Source organism: Oryctolagus cuniculus, chromosome 21 (genome assembly GCF_964237555.1).
Source record: "Oryctolagus cuniculus chromosome 21, mOryCun1.1, whole genome shotgun sequence".
NCBI lineage: Eukaryota > Metazoa > Chordata > Mammalia > Lagomorpha > Leporidae > Oryctolagus > Oryctolagus cuniculus.
In genome coordinates, this window is record NC_091452.1 from 189,846 (window position 1) to 207,623 (window position 17,778).

Genomic DNA, 17,778 nt, shown 5'->3' on the forward strand with positions numbered 1-17,778 from the left:
ATGGAACAACTGATGTTGGAGTTGATTTCTTATGAGAGGATTCATTCTGAGAGAAGGAGCATGGTAGGAGCAAGAGGCACAGAGTCACCACACAGATCCCGGGAGTCAGGTGAAAGTGGGCCAGAGGCAAGCAGCCTGCAGACTCATTTATTTCAGTTACTACAGTTGCTTATATAGCCAAGACAGTCAATCCGGTCAAGGGGTGGTCTATGCCCTTTCCAATCACAGCCTGTTGCCAGGCAGTTTCCAAAGCCATCCAATCACAGCCTGTTGCCAGTCAGGCTTTGTTGCCTGGCAGTTTCTGAAACCATCCAATTACAGCCTGTTATGAGTCAGGCTCTGTTGTCATGTGGTTTCTGAAGCCATCCAATCACAGCCTGTAGTTTCTGTTGTCAGTGGCCATCTTGGCATGACCTTCTCACCTCAGTGGCCCTCATGGCATGACCTTTTCACCTTCTCATTCCACCACATTTCAACCTCAACAGAGGGAACTGATTTAATAGACTGTACAGGGTGTTCTCTAGGGAGTAACAGCTGCTGATGAGGAAAGGATGGGGGATTTGTGTCAGGGATAAATATTTTAGTTAAACAGAAAATTCAATTATTGAACACAACTGGTGGGGATTAATTTTTTTTTTAATTTTTTCATTTATTTGACAGATAGTAGGAGAGACAGAGACAGAGAGAAAGGTTTTCCTTCCATTGGTTCACCCCCCAAATGGCCGCTATGGCTGGAGCTACACCAATCTGAAGCCAGGAGCCAGGTGCTTCCTCCTGGTCTCCCATGCAGGTGCAGGTGCCCAAGCACCTGGGACATCCTCCATTGCCTTCCTGGACCACAGCAGAAAACTGGACTGGAAGAGGAGCAACTGGGACTAGAACCCAGTGCCCATATGGGATGCTGGCACCGCAGGCGGAGGGTTAACCAAGTGATCCATGGATCCGGTCCCACTGGGGATTTACAATGGTGAAGCTGCTATGGGAAACAGTATAGGAGTTCACCAAAAAATTAACAATTGAAATAACATATGATTCAATAAGCTGGATACATGGGTATTTCCAAATGTTCATTGAAAATAGAATTAAAATATTAAAAAATGTTATTAAATTATGTATTAAAATCTTTGCATAGGTTTCAAAATTTCTGTACCAAAATCAAATTTTTTTATTTGACAGATAAAGTTAGACAGTGAGAGAGAGAGACAGAGAGGACCAAAATCAAATTTTAATTCAGCTTCTCAACAAGAATCTTGAAGTACCCTCATATACCATAAAGGATGGAAAGTAGGGACTCAAAACATATATATATATATATATATATATATATATATATATATATCCATGTGCATAGTATCATTCTTCACATTAATCAAAAGTGAAAGCAACATAATCTCAGCAAGTTTCAGGAAAAGACAAGATGTGGTCAATCAACAAAATAGAATATTAATCAGCCTTAAAATGAAAAGAAATTCTGACACTTGTTTTAATTTGACTGAACTTGAAGTCATGCTAAGTGAAATAAGATGGTCATAGAAGAACAAAATTTGTTTGACTTCTATGAGATCGCTAAAGTAAATTCATAGAGACAGATAGCAGCCTAGGGTGGGGAAAAGTCACTAGAGACTGGAATGCAGAGAGGAATGGGGAGTTAATATTCATTGACTACAGTATTTTAATTGAAGAGGAGGAAAAATAGTTGGGATATGGATAGAGGTAATGGTTGTGCTACAATATGAATGCACTTAATGCCCTTGAAATTCGTACTTACAAATGGCTAAAATGATGAATTGTATTGTGTGTATTTTACAATTGTTTAAAAGAGAGAAAAGGAAAACTTTAGGCAAATTTGTTGTGAAGGAAAATGAAATGTTTGTCTCACAACTATGAAGTCCACATGTGGATCTACCTGCAACAGCATCATGATCCAGGGCTAATGATCAAAATATGGGATCTATGTCTTGACCTCCCATCACTTAAGACCCCTTGGGATAAGCCTCCAAAACCATCAGACCTACTTCACTGCCACACTCAGTTAAGTAAGAAAGATCCATTTCCCATGTAGACTCAAACAGGGTGATATCAATCCCTTTCCATTTCTTGAAGCACCAATAGCACTTATTACACAATTACGGAAATCAGCTACTGTGGCCAGAGTGTAGAATTCAGTGACAGGCTCAGGCTAAGGCCCTGTGCCCCAACCCTGGGATGGGACAATCAATCACATTTTAGTATAGAGTCTAGGAAGAGAGTGGATGATGGTGTCCCCAAGTTCAGATAGAGGTGTAGTTTCCAGAAGGAGAAACAGAAGAAATAGTTATTCATTCATTCATGCCATTGTTTATTCAACATTTTCTATTGTTTTGTTGTTCAGTCATTGGCTTAATGTGGGACGAAAGACAACCACAGTCAGGGCCTCGTCTTTGCCTGGAGAAACATTATCTTGTGCAGAATGACAAATGTATGATGTTACTTCAAAAACTTCAGAGGGCAGGCATTTGGCATGGTGGTTAAGATGTTTATTGAGATGCCGACATGCCATACCAGAGTATCTAGGTTCAAGTACTGAGTCTCCTGATTCCATGTTCCTGCTTTTACACACCAACAGAAGCAGCAGAGATTACGGTACAGTTGATTGGATGACCTGAGTTGAGTTTCTCACTTCTGTTTACAGCTTGGCTCAGTTCCAGATGGTGTGGGTATTTGAAGAATGAAGATGGGTTACTGGCAGTCTATGATGTCTTTGGCTTGCAGACACATCACCCTGATCTCTGCTTTTACTTTCACACATTCTGCCTGTTCCCATATCTGCCTCCAAATCCCCCCATTTCATAAGGACATCATCCATTGGATTGTGAGCAAGCACACTCTAGTATAATCTCACCTGGATAATTTAATGACCCTTCTAAGTCACAGTCTGAATTACTACAGTCATGATTTAAATACCAAATTTGAGTGTTAGGGAGCACAATTCATCCTTGGCAGTGACTGTCCTTTTTCTGATCTATCTTCCTTGTTTCAAAAAAGTGTGAAAAATGGAGATTTAGGAAGAGGAGCACCTCCTTATGGTGATATGCAAGAAACAGAATAGACCATGTTGAGGATTGACCTAAGTTGACTAAAAATCTTCTAGAGGGGAAGGGAAGGTTCAAGGAGGGGTGAGAATTTGTAGCTTCAGGGAAAGGGAAACTTCCAAAACTGAGGAGACAGGGTGGACCTGCGAGGAGGACTCGGATGCCTGAAGTGCAGAACACCAGCAGGGGAGTCTATGCAGCAGTGCTGGAAGCCTTAGACCACTCAGGAAATAAAAATTCAACAGAGTGAGTAGCACCTGTGGAAAGAGTGCACAGTTCAGGGGGGATGAATTGAGGGACTAAATGCACCAGGATCCCTTGGTGCCTCCACCCTCCCCCAAATCAGAGCTTCGGTGGGCAGGCAGCAGCCATCTTGTTTGTTTACATTTGGGCTTAAAGGTGAGCTGCCTCTGCCTCTGCACTAACCTTTGGAAGTGGAGTCCAAAGGTGGAGTGGAGCGACAAGACACTCCTTGTGCAGGGGGTGCAGCGAGGGTGCCCCGGCCCGCGGGGTAATCAACTAGGACATGAGGAGGGCAGACCTGAATGGAGAGACAAACCAGACACGAGAAGGGAGACCAAGACAGTACTCTGATCAAGGTCTCAACTTTATTGGAGAAGGAGGTGGCTCATATAGTATAAGGCAAGAATTGTACAGTTGAGGGTAAGCAGGAGTCATCCCACAACATAGATCAAAGGAATAATTTCACAGGAATCAGTATCAATTTGACAAAGGGAGTTACAGCGAGGTCTTACAGCTACCAGATGTGCTTATCAAGGTACAAGAAAGAGAGCACTGAAGCCAGAAGGCCAAGCGCTAACCATATCAGTGAATTGTACAAATGGAATTTTCTAGTGAATCCTCCTTACAGGAACACAGCTGAAGGTTAGTTTAAACAAAGGCCTATACAGGGAAACCAGCACAGTGGCTCCCAACAGAGGGAGGACAGCTCAAAGCCCTGACACCAGTTACCAGAAAAAAAAAATTGAATAGCACCCACAGGAAGAGGGCATGATCCAGGGGGATGAACTGAGGGATTAAAAATGCCAGGATCTTTGGAGCCCCCACCCTCCCCACAATCAGAGCTGCAGCGGACAGAGAGCAGCCGTCCTGTTTGTTTACATTAGGGCTTAAGGGAGGCTGGCCTCTGCTCCAAAGGAGGAAGCAGCAGGGGCAGAGTCCAAAGGTGGTCTGGAGCTACTCAACACTCCTCATGCCGTAGGTGCAGTGAGGGAGAGCGACTGACCAATGAACCTCAGGCACAGACACATAAGGGAGAACATAGGAACAGGGAAACTGGCCCCCAAGGGGCAGAGATTGGCACCTCAAAGCCCTGACACCAGCCCACTCAAGTTACAAATAAATAAATAAGTAAAAAATAAATAAACAAACTCTAGAAGGTAGAGCAGCCTGCTTACACTGGATATTGGTATAGACCACAGCAGCTTATAGCAGAGGGAAATCAACCTGAAAAACAAACCAGACAGAATACAAAAAAACAAAGAAAAAACCCACAATAAGAATATAGAACATATAAACTCGCCAATGGAGCAAACTAAACCAACCATAACAGAGACTGAAGAAGAAGAAGAATTTGAAACCATGCCAGAAAAAGAATTCAGAAAATTAATAATCAGATTACTTAGAAATAATGAGAAACAGTTTCGAGAGCTGAATGAAAAACAAGCCCAAGGATTAGAGGTCCTAAAGGGAAGCCAGAATGAAGTATTGGAAATGAAAAACTCAATTGACCATACAAAAAGCACCGTGGAATCCCTCGGAAATCAAACAGATGAAATAGAAGAGCGAATATCAGAATTTGAAGACAAACTTCCAGAAATAATACAGTCAGTTCAAACACAGGAAGAAGAAATCTTCCTACAATCTTGTAGGAGATCTATAAGATGAAATCAAATGGTGTAATGTTCAGATAACAGAAGTCCCTGAGGGGGTGGAAAGAGAGAATGGATTGGAAGCTGTTTGTAATGAAATAATATCAGAAAACTTCAAACAAAGGCAGCTGGATAATAACAGGCAAATTCAGCAGATAGCCAGGAGTCCGAACAGGATAGACCGGAAGAGAAATTCACTGTGACACATTGTTGCAACAGTGACACACAAAGAACAAATCCTAAAATGTACCAGAGAGAAACGACAAATCACGTTCAGGGGTAAGTTAATCAGACTACCCCAGACTTCTCATCACACACACTACAGGCAAGGACACAATGGCATTATATATTTCAAGTTTTAAAAGACAAACAATCCCAACCTAGAATACTATACCCTGCAAAGCTATCATTTATGAATGAAGGGGAAATAAAGATCTTCCAAGACAAAGAGAAATTGAAAGAATTTGTATCCACGTGTCCAACCCTACAACACTTGCTCAAAGACATGCTGCACACAGAAATACAAAAACAAAAACTTCACTACAAAAAAAGCTAATGTAGAGTAAGCTACAAACAAATTTCAAAATACATAAACAGCTCGTTTCAGGAAACAAGACTGGGAAAAGAGAGTACTTAACAGTAATCACACTGGACATTTTTTCATGTGTCTGTTAGCCATTTGGATTTCCTCTTTTGAAAAATGTCTATTGAGGTCCTTGGCCCATCTCTTAAGTGGGTTGTTTGTTTTGATATTGTGGAGTTTCTTGATCTCTTTGTAGATTCTGGTTATCAACTTTTTATCTATTGTGTAGTTTGCAAATATTTTTTCCCATTCTGTTGATTGCCTCTTCACTCACCTGACTGTTTCTTTTGCAGTACAGAAACTTCCCAATAGTTAATTTTGGCTTTGACTGTCTGAGCCTCCAGGGTCTTTTCCAGGAAGTCTTTGCCAATACCTATATCTTCCAGGGTTTCTCCAATGCTCTCTAATAATTTGAAGGTGTTGGGTCATAGATTTAAGTTTATAATCCATGTTGAGTGAATTTTTGGTAAGGTGAAATGTAGGGGTCTGGCTTCATGCTTCTGCATGTGGAAATCCAATTTTCCCAGCACCATTTATTGAATAGACTGTCCTTACTCCAGGGATTGGTTTTGGATCCTTGATCAAATATAAGTTGGCTGTAGATGTTTGGGTTGATTACTGGTGTCTCAATTCTGTTCCATTGGTCTATCCATCTGTTTCTGTTCCAGTACCATAATGTTTTGATAACAACTGCCCCGTAGTATGTCTTGAAATCTGGTATTGTGATGCCTCCGGCTTTGTTTCTGTTGTACAAGATTGCCTTAGCTATTTGAGGTCTCTTTTGCCTCCATATGAATTTCAGCATCATTTTTTCCAGATCTGAGAAGAATGTCTTTGGAATCTTGATTGGTATTGCATTGAATGCATAAATTGCTTTTGGGAAAATGGACATTTTGATGATATTGATTCTTCCAATCCATGAGCATGGAAGATTTTTCCATTTTTTGGTATCCTCTTCTATTTCTTTCTTTAAAATTTTCCAATTTTCATCGTAGAGATCTTTAACGTCCTTGGTTAAGTTTATTCCAAGGTGTTTGATTGTTTTTATAGCTATTGTGAATGGGATTGATCTTAGAAGTTCTTCCTCAGCCGTGGTATTGCCTGTGTATACAAAGGATGTTGATTTTTGTGCATTGATTTTATATCCTGCTACTTTGCCAAACTCTTCTATGAGTTCCAATAGTCTCTTGGTAGAGTTCTTTGGGTCCCCTAAATAAAGAATCATCATCTGCAAAGAGGGATAGTTTGAGTTCTTCCTTCCAAATTTGGATCCCTTTAATTGCTTTTTCTTGCCTGATAGCTCTGGCTAAAACTTCCAGAACTATATTGAATAGCAGTGGTGAGAGTGGGCATCCCTGTCTGGCACCAGATCTCAGTGGAAATGCTTCCAACTTTTCCCCATTCAATAGGATGTTGGCCGTGGGTTTTTCATAAATTGCTTTGATTGTATTGAGGAATGTTCCTTCCATACCCAGTTTGCTTAGAGTTTTCATTATGAAAGGGTGTTGTATTTTATCAAATGCTTTCTCTGCATCAATTGAGATAATCATATGGTTTTTCTTCTGCAGTCTGTTAATGTGGTGTATCAGATTATTTCATTTGCACACAATGAACCATCCCTGCATACCAGGGATAAATCCCACTTGGTCTGGGTGGATGATCTTTCTGATGTGTTGTTGCATTCTATTGGCCAGAATTTTATTGAGGATGTTTGCATCTACGTTCATCAGGGATATTGGTCTGTAATTCTCTTTCAATGCTGCATCTTTTTCCGGCTAAGGGATTAAGGTGATGCTGGCTTCATAGAAAAAATTTTGGAGGACTCCCTGTTTTTCAATTGTTCTGAATAGTTTGAGAAGAATTGGAGTTAGTTCTTCTTGAAATGTCTGGTAGAATTCAGCAGTGAATCCGTCTGGACCTGGGCTTTTCTTTGTTGGGAGGGCCTTTATTACTGTTTCAATTTCTGTCTCAGTTATGGTTGTGTTTAGGTTTTCTATGTCTTCCTGGTTCAATTTAGGTAGGTTGCGTGTGTCCAGGAATCTATCCATTTCTGATAGGTTTCCCTGTTTGCTGGCATACAAGTCCTTGTAGTAATTTCTGATGATTCTTTCATTTCTGTGGTGTCTGTTGTTATATTTCCTTTTTCATCTGATTTTATTGATTTGGTTCTCTTGTTTTTTTAGTTAGTTGGGCCAATGGGGTGTCATTTTTTTTTTTTTTTTCAAAAAACCAGCTCCTCATTGGGCTGATTTTTTATAATATTTTTTTTCAGATTCAATCCTGTTGATTTCTTCTCTGATTTTAATTATTTCGCTTCTCCTTCAAGATTTGGTTCTGGCTTGCTGCAGATTTTCTATATCCTTGAGATGCATTGAAAGCTCATTCATTTGGTGTCTTTCCAATTTCTTGATGTAGGCCCCTATTGATATAAATTTTCCTCTTAACACTGCTTTTGCTGTATCCCGTAAGTTTTGATTTGTTGTGCTGTTATCCTCATTTACTTCCAGAAAGTTTCTGATTTCGCTTTTGATTTCTTGAGTGACCCAGTGTTCATACAGGAGCATGTTGTTTAATCTCCATGTGTTTGCATATGCTCTAGGGATTCCTGAGTTGCTAATTTCCAACTTGATTCCTTTATGGTCTGAGAAGCTGCATGGTATGATTCTAATTATTTTAAATTGCTGAGACTTGCTTTATGGCCTAGTATGTGGTCAATCCTAGAGAAGGTTCCAAATAATGCTTAGAATAATTGGGACAGTGCCGTGGCTCAATAGGTTAATCCTCCACCTAGCTGGTCCGGCACACTTGATTCTAGTCCCAGTCAGGGTTCCAGATTCTGTTCTGGTTGCCCCTCTTCCAGGCCAGCTCTCTGCTGTGGCCTAGGGGTGCAGTGGAGGATGGCCCAAGTCCTTAGCCCTGCACCCCATGGCAGACCAGGAGAAGCACCTGGCTCCTGCCTTTGGATCAGCATGGTGCACCGGCCACGGTGGCCATTTGAGGGTGAACCAATGGCAAAGGAAGACCTTTCTCTCTCTCACTGTCCACTCTGCCTGTCCAAAAAAAAAAAAAGAATAATTTAAATTCTTTAAGTGTAGGATGAAAAGTTCTGTAGATATCTGTTAGATGCATTTGGGCTATAGTGTCATTTATATCTAATGTATCCTTGTTAATATTCTGTCCAGTTGATCTGTCTATTTCTGAAAGTGGAGTATTTAAGTCCCCCAGTACTATTGTATTGGAGTCTAAGTCTCTCTTTAAGTCCATTAACAAATCTTTCAAATAAACTGGTGCCCTGTAATTAGGTGCATATTCACTGATAATTGTTATATCTTCCTGTTGAATTGATCCCTTAATCATTATATAGTGCCCCTCTTTGTCTCTGTTCACAGATTTTGTGTTAGTTTATGTTGTCCGATATTAAGATGGCTATGCCCGCTCTTTTTTCATTTCTGTTGGCACGGTATATCTTTTTCCAGCCTTTCACTTTCAGTCTGCATGCATATTTGTTGGAAAGATGTGTTTCTTGTAAGCAGCAAACAGATGGCTTTTGTTCCTTAACCCAATCAGCCAATCTGTGTCTTTTAACTGGATAGTTCAGGCTATTAACGTTTAATGTGACTATTGATAAGTAGTAACTTTGCCCTTCCATTTTCCCAAAGATATTTTCTAATATATGCTTTGAATTTCCTGTGATTATTTGCTGTGTGGTTTCCTTCCTTTACCTTGTTTCATATTGATGAACACTTTTCTGTGTGTAACACATCTTTAAGCTTCTTTTGCAGCGCTGGACGAGTCATGACAAATTCTTTCAATTTCTGGTTGCTATGAAAGGTCTTCATTTCACCTTCATTGACAAATGAGATCTTTGCAGGATATAATATTCTGGGCTGGCAGCTTGTCTCTCTTAGTACCTGGGCTATGTCTCGCCATTCCCTTCGAGCTTATAGGGTTTCTGATGAGAAGTCTGCTGTGAGTCTAATTGGAGATCCTCTGAGAGTAGTCTGATGTTTTTCTCTTGCACATTTTAGGATATTTTCTTTATGTTTCAGTGAGGTGAGTTTAATTACAATGTGTGAGGGTGAGGATCTCTTTTGATCATGTTTACTAGGGGTTCTATGAGCTTCCTATACTAGGATGTCTCTGTCCTTCTCCAAACCCAGGAAGTTCTCTGCAAGTATCTCACTAAAAAGGCCTTCTAATCCTTTCTCTCTCTCCATGCCTTCAGGAACTCCTAGAACCCAAAAGTTGGGTTTCATAATAGTATCCTGAAAATTCCTGACAATCCTGTAGATTCCCAACAATATTTTTTAGAGTTCTAATTTCCTCTTCTTTTCTTTGGTCTGATTGTATCCTTTCCTGTTCTCTGTCTTCTAAGTCCGATATTCTCTCTTCTGCTTCACTGACTCTGTTTTTAAGCCTCTCCAATGTGTTTGCCATTTGATCTACTGAGTTCTTCATTTCATTTGATTTCTCTTCACTATCTCACTTTCTTGTTCTACTAGTTTCTGCATTTCATTTTGATTCCTCCTTAGGATTTGATTTTGAAAACTTCTACATGTTCTTTTCATACATTTTTTGAGATCTGCTTCTTGCATTTCTTCTATCTCATCATCTTCATAATCTTGGCATGGTCTTGTTCATTTGGGGGCATCATAATGTCTTCCTTGTTCCTGTTCCTCCATTTATGTGTTTGTTAGTTGGCATTGTTGAAATATTCTTCGGATTCTTCTTCCCTTACTGTGGTGTTTTTTTGTTCTACTATGACTGTATTAAGTGGACTGTCTGCTTTTGAAGGAACCTTAGAGACTTGAGATGGGTGTGGCCAGAGATCTCTGTTCAGTTCTTCAGGGTTAAGGGTGTGCTAAAAGTGATACACTCAGGGCCGGCGCCGCAGCTCACTAGGCTAATCCTCCGCCTAGCGGCGCCGGCACACCAGGTTCTAGTCCCGGTCGGGGCGCCAGATTCTGTCCCGGTTGCCCCTCTTCCAGGCCAGCCCTCTGCTGTGGCCTGGGAGTGCAGTGGAGGATGGCCCAGGTGTTTGGGCCCTGCACCCCATGGGAGACCAGGAAAAGCACCTGGCTCCTGGCTCCTGCCACTGGATCGGCACGGTGCGCCGGCTGCAGCGCGCTGGCCGCGGCGGCCATTGGAGGGTGAACCAACGGCAAAGGAAGACCTTTCTCTCTGTCTCTCTCTCTCACTGTCCACTCTGCCTGTCAAAAAAAAAAAAAGTGATACACTCAGGTTAGGCATGGTAAATCTCTCTCTCTCTCTCTCTTTTTATTTGATTCAGAATGTAAGTAATTCTGCACAGCTGAGTGTAATTGAAGGTAATCAGCTTCTGATTTCTGGATTCTGTGGGTGTAACATTCATCTGCTCTTTCCCAAGGACCACACAGGGAATCTGTTCTGACCTCAATGTAGGATCAAATTCTCCGGCAGTCTCCCACTGGGTTGCCATGGTTACTGAATTGTAGCATCTCTGGAGAGTACTCACATGAACTCCATGATTTCTCTCACCCATAGTCTCTTTTTTCACTGTCTCAGTTCATTAGCTCCACACATTCACTAGGTCCTAACCTCCTGTTATTTCACCCCCACCAGAGTCAGGTTTTTCTGCTTGGGTGTGGGTGGGTGCAGCCCTGGGGTCACGCTGCTTTTACATATGTCCAAAATGGCACCTGCTCTTTGTCTTACTCACCTTTGAGAGGTAAGCAGAGAGAGAGAGACTCCTGTCCATACCGGTCCTTTTTTTTTTTTTCCTTTCTCCTCTAGTTAGCCTGGTGAACTTTCCTCAATGGGACTTCAAGCCTTGTTCTCTCTAGGCTCCTTCTGCCATTTCCTCAATAATTTCTCGGGTTACTTAGGTTTTGCGTCACCTCCCCTTCCAGCACAGATGCGTAGACTCTGTGGCTGGGCTCCTGAGCCATAGGCATCTTTTCTCTCCCTGTAGATCCTCCGTGTCACATGCACTAGATCTGGAAGAGTTTCCTCTACAATTTTTTTCCCAAGCCTTTCCCTGAAACTACAGTAACTCCACTTTTATTAAACTATCTTTTCCCGTACTATCAGTGCATGTCCTCACTATTCCACCATCTTGGCTCCACCCCAACTCCATATCATAAGTGACAACAAAACTCTATAAAGATTTACAAGCAAGTGTTCCTATTAAAACATGGAAATTATGCCACAAGCACATTATTAAGTCCATCTAATCCAAATTGCCACAGAGGTCCTTTAAAGCAATCATAATAATCTGTGAAAATATTCAAGAAAAGTTATTCCTTTTCTCCAAGAAAAGGTTAAAGCATTAGTCATCTCTACTTTTCAAGCTACTGGAAATGGAATAATGAACATTTAAAAAACAATAACAAAAAGGAAAACTCCCTCCAATATAGATCTGCTAGAGGTAGAAATTTAAAGCAGCATACACTGTTTAAGCTTCATCAACCAGGGAACAAAATGGTGCTAATCTGAAATTACCTAAATGTCTGCTGTTTATAATATCTAAGACACAGACAATGGGTTGTAATTTATCCCTGAATTTCATATTCAAAATTTCCTTACATTAATACATTACAGTATATTCCTTATATTAATTCCTTACATTAATTAGTAAATTATGATAGTTTTTACTATTAAATGATTGTTTTAACAATGGAAGTGCTTGTTTTCATAACCCAGATACCATAAAGACATCATTGTAAACATCACACTGACAAACTCTGTATTCATTTAGTTTGAAATTATATATTGCAAATGGGCAGATTTTATTCCTATATTCTTAGTTTCCAAATATATTCTTTAAAAAAGCTTCTGTACCTCATTTATAATATTGAGATCTCATGCATTTCAAAGTGATCCATGGGCCAGCACCATGGCTCACTAGACTAATCCTCTGCCTGCAGCACCGGTACTCCAGGTTCTACTCCCAGTTGGGGCACCAGATTCTGTCCCAATTGCTCCTCTTCCAGCCTAGCTCTCTGCTGTGGCCTTGGAAGGCAGTGGAGGATGGCCCAAGTGCTTGGGCCCTGCACCCACATGGGAGACCAGGAGGAAGAGTCTGGCTCCTGGCTTCAAGATTGGTGCAGTACGCTGGCCGTAGTGGCCATTTTGTGGGGCGAACCAATGGAAGAAAGACCTTTCTCTCTGTCTCTCTCTCTCACTGTCTAACTCTGCCTGTTTAAAAAAGAGTGGTCCATGATGAGTATGTGTTCATCAAGTGTTCAGTTTAATGTGGCTAAAATACTTAATCTCAGTTACCTGAATGCAGTTTAATGACTTGTGATGCTAGTAAATTTAGCATCTCATGAAAATAAAATTTTTTGATGCTTCTCTAAGTTCAACTGAGCTAGCAAAAATAATTTGAATGACAAAAATACACATCTTTTATATTTAGATTGCTTAGGTCCAAATGAATAGAAGCCCCAATAACAGATGCTGACTGTGACAGGCAGATCCTTAGAGTCTGGCAAAATAACTCCAATGCAAAGACACACACACAAAAAAAAAAGAAAGAAAGAAAAAGAGAGATATTATTATGTAGACTTCAACACTATTAGTCAATAAGATGGCAGACTTGCAATGGATATAGCTTCAAGAAGACACTGGAGATTAGAATGTTTTCACTCAAAGACCTGAACTTCAAGGAAGGTATACTTGAAGACATTCCCTCCATATTACTTATGTAGTATGAATCTGCATGGCATAGTATATTTCTGAAAAAAAATCGAAATATTAATAGGTACTGCTTCTGAATTTTGTTAGGAATAAGAAAGCACCACTGATTTGAGGTTGTCCTGTCATCACTGATAGTTGATTTTGAGTTGTTTATTTCAGCCTTTTCTTACTAGACTTTTTTCTGAGTAATGTCATGTAAGACCATTATTGTGGCTTATGGACCACAAACAAGACACATTTATAGTAGTATTTCATCATAGATAGATCATCCACAGTACACATTGACAAGACAGATTCTTACAACACCTCTACTTGAATCCATATTGCAGAATGACCATTTTTTATATCCTCATAGTTCGATTCCACGGAAAATTCATGTGCCAAATTTTCAAAGTGGTACAAAAGAGGTCCTAGATTTATCCAAATTCCACCTGGTTTGAGTTTTTTCCATATTGTATCAACATAACCAATTACATTGTGAGCTGTATCTATGAAGAAACAATACAGTTCCTGATATTGCATTCTGAACAAATCTTCTACAGGCATAGAAAAGTTAGAACCAGAGCTGGTGCCACAGCTCACTAGGCTAATCCTCTGCCTTGCGGCGCCGGCACACCGGGTTCGAGTCCCGGTTGGGGCGCCGGATTCTGTCCTGGTTGCCCCTCTTCCAGGCCAGCTCTCTGCTGTGGCCAGGGAATGCAGTGGAGGATGGCCCAAGTGCTTGGGCCCTGCACCCCATGGGAGACCAGGATAAGTACCTGGCTCCTGTCATTGGATCAGAGTGGTGCACCAGCCGCAGAGTGCCAGCTGCGGCGGTCATTGGAGGGTGAACCAACAGCAAAGGAAGACCTTTCTCTCTCTCACTGTCCACTCTGCCTATCAAAAAAAAAAAAAGAAAAAGAAAAGAAGAAGAACCAGGAGGAAGACTTGGGGAGGGGGGTCAACATCAGGGAAGAAGATGTGTCAAATCTGATCAGCCGATCTCCAGTTATTGCTAAGCTCATGGATCCAGGGATAACATTTACATTCATTAATTTCAGAGCATCTGTTGAGTAAAGTTGGAAGAAAAGAGCATAAAAAACTCGGTTCATTTCCTTGACAAGCATAACCTAGCACAGCTTATTCCCAGGCAGGTCTTCCTAGTGCAGCACCAGGTACCAGAACAGTTACTTTAGAAGGATCCCATCTCTCCTTGGGAAATTTTTTTTAAAAATCTCCTTAATGCTTGGCTGGTAGCAGGCATCCCTTTCTGCTTTCCCATTTTCACTTCAGTCTCTCACAAACTGTCTCAATGTGGATTTTAACTTATTCATGTCAAACGTAGATGCTGCCCTAATCTTTCCATTCCCATCTTTTCCATATTGTTTATTTTCAAACATATGCATGCTTTCATTCACAACGGTGAGTAGTATTCATTGATTATGATCAATGCATTTTCGGATCTTGTCCAAATGTAGAAGAAGTTGAGGAATTAGTTTCTGCCAATTAGGTGGAAGTGATCGAAACTGTCTTTCTTTTCAATGTTCTCACTCATGCAAATTGGTGCCGTAATGGCAGAAGGCATTAACGATCTTCCAGAAGTGCTTGCGCCCGAGCCTCTCTTCCTCCGCCGTGCTGCGTGCAGCGGTGGATAAAACCTAAGGAGCCCTAATGCGGCGGAGAACTGCACTTCCCTCTGGCTCCCACCACAGCTGCCTCCCCGCCCACACTTCCACCACAGCCTTCAGGCAGCTGAGAGGCAGGAGGCAGGGGCCACGTCCATTGCTGCATCGCAGCCGCAGCCCTAGGCCTGGCTCACTTGCATCTCATCGCGAGTGAAAGTGTGGTGGCCGTCCATTACTTTTACATCAAAATTGGAAAAAGGTGTAAAGTACAAATGAATGAACATAAAGTACAATTAGACCAAATACCCAGTAACTTTCAAAAGAAAGATACTTGCAAAAAGGGTGACATTATTAAGTTCAAAGCAATAAGATAATTTATATATATTAAGAACTAAAGATTGAAAAACCTGGAATGTGAAAATGACCATGCTTGACAAAATTGAGAAACTGTATACATAAAATTTTTAAGAGGACACAGAGATTTTCATTGAGTTGAAAAATAAAGTGAAATCATAATGAAAAAACCTACAAAGTTTCATATTGTGGTTAGCTTTCACGAGGACATTGGTGGTTGATATAGGTGATAGTAATAGATTTAAAAAAATAAGGATACATCTGTTATAATAATTTAAAGTATATATTAATTACTGGGTGTAGTACTGAATAGTGAAGGAGTAATGATAGGGTAACAGCAGATAAAAATTATTTGCTGAACAATATTCCATCATAGTAATATGAGAATTAAATTATTACAAGTTCAAAATGTTAAATCAAGAAAACATCAGGCCAATTACCAGGATAATATTAAAATATATGTGCATCAAGAATTATACTTGTGAATTTGAAAAAATAATGATGATTTGAAGTCCTATGCAACTACAGAGAAGTCAGAGAACACATGACCTTGAGAAGGACAATTGTTACATTGGTCCAAGAGAATTTGTACAGTTTAGTTTCCTGATGCATTGAGATATGCCACTCTTTCCAATGCCTGCATCCCATGCCAAAGTGATCATTTGAGTCCTAGCTACACTATTTTGATCCAGCTCACATCTAGAGTGCCAGAGAGGGAGCAAATGGTAGCTAAAATTCTTAACTTTTTCCCACCAGCCATCTGGGAGGCCTGGTCAATTTCATTGCTCCTGGATTTGGTCTGGTCTGGCCCTGGATGGTGCAGCCAATTGTGTAGTGAACCATTAGATGGAATCTCTCTCTCTCTTTCTCTCTTTCTCTCTCTCTCTCTCCCCCTCCCTCCCTCTCTCTGTCTCTCTTCCTTTCTCACTCATTCCTTCCCTAATTTTTTTTAAATAATAAGAAAATGTGAACATAAACATTGTCAGGAGAATGTGGAGAATTATCCTTCAATAGGCAAGGTCACAATGAAAAGCCAGTGCAAAATTGTCACAGACTCACTATTCTATCATTGATAGACATTTGGATATTGATATTATACATGTGATAGTAATACTTTGAAACACAAAGTAAAATAGTATTATAACAATATTTTGAATACTGTGAATTACAAGTAGGTAATAACAATAGTAGTGATAAATACATATAAGGAAATATTTTAAGTGAATTCTCTGTTAAATTGAAAAATTGAAAGAACGCAGAAAAGATCATGCACTCAACAGAGAATTCTTAAATATGGTATACAAGTGTTGAGGTATACATCTTGGACATTTTCAAAGTCAATAGGAAAGCTAGTATTTCATAAAAAAACTTTTGACTATAATAAACATATGAGTTTCATTGAATGAATCATTACATCAGACCTAGAAATCTCTGATCAACTGTTTGTGTAAGATGCCAAGACAACACACAGAAGTTTCAGTAAGTTCATTATCTCATGAAAAAAACAATGGCTACATATTCATAGTGTTAGGATTGACACAAACTGTGATACTGATGGAATACACAGACAATAGTAATTAGGACAAGACTAAGCTACAAAAGACTCACATTCTCATAGACAATATATAATATGACCACTGTCAGTAGAATTGAGTAATTTGATAAGAGCCATAGTACAGTGAATCCCAACTGCTCCATTTCTGATCAAGCTCCTTACTAATGTACCTGGCAAAGAAGCGGAAGGCAGCCTAAAGTTAGGCCCCTGCATCCTTGTGGGAGACCTAGAAGAAAATCCTGGTTTCTGGTTTTGGCCTGGTCCAGTCATGGCTATTGTAGGCATTTGGGAAGTGAGCCAGTGGATGGAAGATTCTCTCTCTTCTCTCTTTCTCTCTCTAGTTCTGCCTTCCAAATAAATAAATAAATCTTTTTTAAAAAAATGAAACCCACAATTAAAATGATATTTAAGAATATTATAAAGCTTCAGGATTTTTCTTTTTTTGATAGGCAGAGTAGACAGTGAGAGAGAGAGAGAGAGAAAGGTCTTTCTTTGCCGTTGATTCACCCTCCAATGGCCGCCATGGCCAGGGCACTGCGGCCAGTGCACCACGATGATCCGATGGCAGGAGCCAGGTATTTATCCTGGTCTCCCATGGGGTGCAGGGCCCAAGCACTTGGGCCATCCTCCACTGCATTCCCTGGCCACAGCAGAGAGCTGGCCTGGAAGAGGGGCAACCGGGACAGAATCCGGTGCCCTGACCAGGACTTGAACCCAGTGTGCCAGCACCGCAAGGTGGAGGATTAGCCTAGTGAGCGTGGCTCCAGCTATGGATAACTTTATAATACTACTCTCAAGTTTCTCAACACATTTTTAATATCTTACTTCAAATGGTCCATTGCTTTAAAAAACTGAAAATAAGACTGTAACATATTTATGCACCCAGATTTACTACTTTTACACTATGTATTTACCCAGACTTCTATCTGTTTGGATTTGTCTCTTGAAAATTTTATAACAGTATGCTTTGTTATAATTATCATTAGCTAGTTTTTACTATGTAACATTTGGATATCTTCAAAGTCATAAATCCCTGGATACC

At 40.4% G+C, this 17,778-nt stretch overlaps 1 long non-coding RNA gene and 1 pseudogene across 2 annotated transcripts in view; both read right to left on the reverse strand.

The window, feature by feature from the left end:
• The window catches only part of LOC103345518 (LINE-1 retrotransposable element ORF1 protein), a 73,905-nt gene that overhangs the window by 24,279 nt on the left and 31,848 nt on the right, over window positions 1–17,778 (reverse strand). The gene's annotated exons all lie outside the window — the stretch shown is intronic.
• Window positions 1,366–15,060, reverse strand: LOC100357532 (carnosine N-methyltransferase pseudogene; annotated as a pseudogene).